Source organism: Bombina bombina, chromosome 8 (assembly GCF_027579735.1).
Source record: "Bombina bombina isolate aBomBom1 chromosome 8, aBomBom1.pri, whole genome shotgun sequence".
Taxonomy (NCBI): domain Eukaryota; kingdom Metazoa; phylum Chordata; class Amphibia; order Anura; family Bombinatoridae; genus Bombina; species Bombina bombina.
The window spans coordinates 234,119,451-234,125,450 of NC_069506.1; positions in this window are offsets into that span (position 1 = coordinate 234,119,451).

The window sequence follows — 6,000 nt, forward strand, 5'->3', positions numbered from 1 at the left end:
CACGTATACAACCACAGTAGAAAAATATCATATATGAAGAATAGTGATGTCGCGAACCTTAAAATTTCGGTTCGCGAACGGCGGACTCGAACTTCCGCTACTGTTCGCGAACCGGCGAACCGCACAAACCGCCATTGACTTCAATAGGCAGGCGAACTTTAAAACCCACAAGGACTCTTTCTGGCCACAATAGTGATGGAAAAGTTGTTTCAAGGGGACTAACACCTGGACTGTGGCATGCCGGATGGGGATCCATGTCAAAACTCCCACGGAAAATTACATAGTTGATGCAGAGTCTGGTTTTAAGCCATAAAGTGCCTTAATCACCTAACATTCCTAAATTTTTTTTGAATAACGTGCTTTAAAACATCAGGTATGATGTAGTATCGATCAGGTAGTGTAAGGGTTACGCCCGCTTCACAGTGACAGACCAAACTCCCTGTGTAACGCACCGCAAACAACTGCAAACAGTCCATTTGCACAACCACGAGTTAGATAGATTTGATAGCTAGATACATAGATTACATAGATCAATAGATGCAATATACATATGATAGATACAAATTACATAGATCAATAGATGCAATATACATTTGATGATAGATACGAATTACATAGATCAATCTATGCAATATACATTTGATAGATACGAATTACATAGATCAAAAGATGCAATATACATTTGATAGATACGAATTACATCGATCAATAGATGCAATTTATATTTGATAGATACGATTGATAGTTAGATAGATTTGATAGATAAATAGATAGATTTGATATGCTGTGTAAGCCTGACACAGAGCAATTAACCACAGTATATGCTGTGTGAGCCTGAGACACAGGCCTGATAGAAAATGAAATTAGATTACACTAGCAAAATGATTTAAAAGTTTTTTTTTTTTTAAATGAAAATAATGTTAAGCAGATATGAGTGGTGGCTGGCACAGCAATTAACCACAGTATATGCTGTGTAAGCCTGACACACAGGCCTGATAGAAAATGAAATTAGATTACACTAGCAAAATGATTTAAACGTTTTGTTGTTTAAATTTACACTAATGTTAAGCAGATATCAGTGGTGGCACTAATCACAGTATATGCTGTGAGCCTCACACACAGGCTGAAAGCCAGGCAAATGCAAATAAAATTACAAATAATAAAAAAACAAAAAACGACTGAAGTTCTAGCCCTACAAAGGGCTTTTTGGGGTGCTGTCCTTACAGCAGAGATTAGATGAGTCCTTCAGGACTGTAGTGGACACTAAATACACTAGCCTAGCTATCTATTTCCCTATAATGTCAGCAGCAGCAACACTAAACCTCCTCTCACTAAGAAAGCAAGATCGTAATGAATCTAAAATGGCTGCTGCCCAGGAGCTGGGAGGGTCTGTGAGGGAGTGTCTGCTGCTGATTGGCTCAAATGTGTCTGCAGGCTGTGAGATACAGGGTCAAAGTTTCCTCAATGATGACGAATAGGGGGCGGATCGAACATCGCATATGTTCGCCCGCAGCGGCGAACGCAAACAAGCTATGTTCGCCGGGAACTGTTCTCCGGCGAACAGTTCGCGACATCACTAATGAAGAACCTTACCATAGAACACCATTTTTCACTATTTTATTTATTAAACAATAATAATTATAATAAACAGTAAACAGTGAAATAGTAATAAACTAAGGCACATAAATAAATTCTGGCCTAAAAAGGATCAGGTAATTTAAACAATTTCACAACTCCCTTTTTTTTATCTCCAGGCCCTTTTTTTTTACTTAACAAAACACAACTGCTGAGATTGTTTTCATATATTAATATGAGTGTATATCTGGATTTTGTAAGCAGAGATTTGAAGAGAGCATTTTATACATGTAAAAACCTTATATTAAAAATATCTGCTGAACAATGGTAAAATAAAGCAAATACAACTTAATATGTACTGCGAATTATATACACCAAAGAGAAAAGTATGTGTTGACTGAGTAGGAATAATGCCCCAAGTGGAGAAATGTAGTATTGCAGGATAAAGTAAACAGAGCTTGCAAAGAGACAGGTGTATAACTGATTATAGATGCCGCTGCACAGCACTTAGGTTGCGAGTATGAATCACAATAATGAACTTGAAGGAATTGCTTACTTACAGTCTTACAGTTAACTATGGTTGAATTAGATGTGCACATCAAGCGCATAACGGAGATGAATAGCGAATAAGCTGTGAGCACAAGCAGATGAGAGACACAATCCAGAGAAAATAAATAACGATATTACCTTGGGAGTTGCACTAAGACTTTAGTGAAAAAGTAGTAATTTCACATAAGTACTTCCAGCATGCGAGAGGCATCTGAAGCTTGGGAAAAGGTGATTCATGATCACAGAGATGCTGAGAGATCCAGAAGCTGTATCAGAGAGCTAGTCAATAACCAAGCAACCTGAAATGGTGCAGCTGATATTTATTGATTGGTGCCTATTGTGTTCGTATTATATACTTGACCAACTCAAAAAGTGGAATATCACAACTGTGTTAACATATTGTCCAAAAGACTTAAATGGAGTGCTAACACGTTAAAACAACTAACACCCATTGTCGCAAGCTAACCCGACCACGCAAGTTTAAGAGCACTAAAGCAGACATGAAATATTAATATTTCCCATTCCCATGTTTTTCACATAGCAGAATATGTTGTTTTTAATAAAAAAAAAAAAATATATATATATATATATATATATATATTCCCTATGTAAAGAACATTGGAATATAAAATATGTACAGTACACCAATTGTCACAAGCTAACCCGACCACACATGTTTAAGAACACTAAAGCAGACATTAAATATTATTATTTCACATTCCCATGTTTTTCACATAGCAGAATATGATATATATATATATACTGTATATATGAATAACATTGGAATATAAAATATGTACAGTACATGCACTTTATTAAATAAGAATATTGATTAAAATAATTTTTCATGGTTTCATATATATATATATATATATAGTATACCTGTATATATACTGTGTATGTGTGTATGTACATACATATATATATATATATATATATATATATATATATATATATATATATATATATATATAAATAAAGAAAATAGGGAAGACTGATTCTACTGAAACAGCTGCCCTAGTCTATCATAATTAGCACTGATGATACTTACAAAAATTACAAACCACCCATGTCGAGGACGCCAGATATCAAAACAACGAAGTGTGATTCAAATAAAGCTAAATATTTATGAACCAAGCAATCAGTTATTAATGTATCCAACTAAAGCCTAACAAATTAAAGTAAAAATAATATATTGGATAGGACACTTATCCTAGTGCCCTGAGCAATATAAATACATGCAACACAAGTGACCGATCTCAGAAATAGTTAATGGAAGAACTCCCGGGAGAATATAAAGGAAAATTACACTGTCCATAAAGTTTCTCTTTTAAGTGAAGTATATATAAGATGGTTAAAAGGATATATATGTAATTTTCACAGAGATAAGGGTATGTCTATAAACATAAACAGACTCCAGAAATATAGATAACTCTGAGTCCTGTAATTATTAAGAGGGAGCTACAGTATGTCTTGCTGAGGTAACCAAGGTTCCAAGCCCGCTAGTGTGAAAATACATACAGTATATATATATTTATTATCATTTATTGGTATAGCGACGCCAAATTCCGTAGCTCTGGGTACAATGATACATTATATATAAATATATATACATATGCATCTAAGTGTTTTACTGTATATTTACTATACATATTTAACATTACAATGTTCTTCACTTACAGAATAATGTACTTTTTCTTGTGAACACATATTTCATTATGTATCTGTACATAACTATACCTGTATATCTATTCTTATAGCTATATAGGTATATATATATATATATATATATATATATACATATATATTTTTATATCTCTCTAATTTATCTTGCCAATTGTAAATTCTAACCAAAAAATTAAAATCCAAAAATCCCAAAGGCCCTTAAGGGATACGTTAAAATACTATTTAATGTGCAAAATCTGTGATAAAAAATCGGTGATAAAAAATAAAGGAAAATATCTACGTACATATATATAAAAACAATTTATCCAAGTGAAAATTCAAAGTGAAATAAAAGCAGTATATCAAAGTGCAATCAATGATCAAGTGACAATATTTAGTAAAACACAGATGTGATATTTAATAAGTCAATGCATAAAAGGTTGACACATACAATCCATATAGCAATCAATCATACATAAAATAAGACCGGTTTAAACATACACACTATACATAACCCCTCAGATTCCCCAGATCAAATGTGGCTGGCGGAGAACACCTATAATGACTGTGTTCTAATCTTAGTGTTAGTAATTCAAGGGTATCCCCCAAAGAAGATGGTCCGGAATGATAATGTGGGTTTAATTATTGTAAATCCAAAGATATAAATGTTAATGTTTCTGAATGGTGCCGTTATATCCCCAGTCTTTTTTGGTCACAAATAAAAGCCCACGATGGTATAGAGCTCCTTCTTTAATGTTCTCTTAGTTAATAGGCAATCAAGTATTTATAACTTAGCCGGGAGGCTCTCCTACCTTCTTACAAGTGTCTGCCAGCGATCTCCTTACCTGGCCCGACACTCCGGCTGCTCCTCTAGATGTCTGCTCAGCGAAAATCCCGTGAGTGACGTCACCCGGTTCCAGGACCTAGGTGACCACTTGCGCAAGTGTTTGTTTCCACAGGATGTCCTCTGTACGCCAGGGTACAGAGAGTATACTTCAGCTTCGGTCCTCCTTAAAATCACAAACAGTAGCAGGTACCTGCTACTGTTTGTGATTTTAAGGAGGACCGAAGCTGAAGTATACTCTCTGTACCCTGGCGTACAGAGGACATCCTGTGGAAACAAACACTTGCGCAAGTGGTCACCTAGGTCCTGGAACCGGGTGACGTCACTCACGGGATTTTCGCTGATCAGACATCTAGAGGAGCAGCCGGAGTGTCGGGCCAGGTAAGGAGATCGCTGGCAGACACTTGTAAGAAGGTAGGAGAGCCTCCCGGCTAAGTTATAAATACTTGATTGCCTATTAACTAAGAGAACATTAAAGAAGGAGCTCTATACCATCGTGGGCTTTTATTTGTGACCAAAAAAGACTGGGGATATAACGGCACCATTCACAAACATTAAAATTTATATCTTTGGATTTACAATAATTAAACCCACATTATCATTCCGGACCATCTTCTTTGGGGGATCCCCTTGAATTACTAACACTAAGATTAGAACACAGTCATTATAGGTGTTCTCCGCCAGCCACATTTGATCTGGGGAATCTGAGGGGTTATGTATAGTGTGTATGTTTAAACCGGTCTTATTTTATGTATGATTGATTGCTATATGGATTGTATGTGTCAACCTTTTATGCATTGACTTATTAAATATCACATCTGTGTTTTACTAAATATTGTCACTTGATCATTGATTGCACTTTGATATACTGCTTTTATTTCACTTTGAATTTTCACTTGGATAAATTGTTTTTATATATATGTACGTAGATATTTTCCTTTATTTTTTATCACCGATTTTTTATCACAGATTTTGCACATTAAATAGTATTTTAACGTATCCCTTAAGGGCCTTTGGGATTTTTGGATTTTAATTTTTTGGATTGTCTTAACTGGTAACGATATAGTGAATTTTACATCTATTTATATCTATATAACCTACGGCTTTATAGCGCCTCCTATATCCACTGATTTTGCATTCTTGATTCTTTATTGTCAAGGGAGGAGACAATAACCTTTAGTGAGGCTAAGTAGGTTTTTGGTCTAGCGCTATACCCTACCCTTATCTGTCCAATTGTAAATTCTAGTCAAAATATTTCAGTTAAAGTTATATTTTCTGCAAACTCTCTTGTGAGATAATATCCCAGAGAGCTTCATTACTTTATATAGGCCAGATAATCAATGATTTTACATCTTGAAGATAAATTA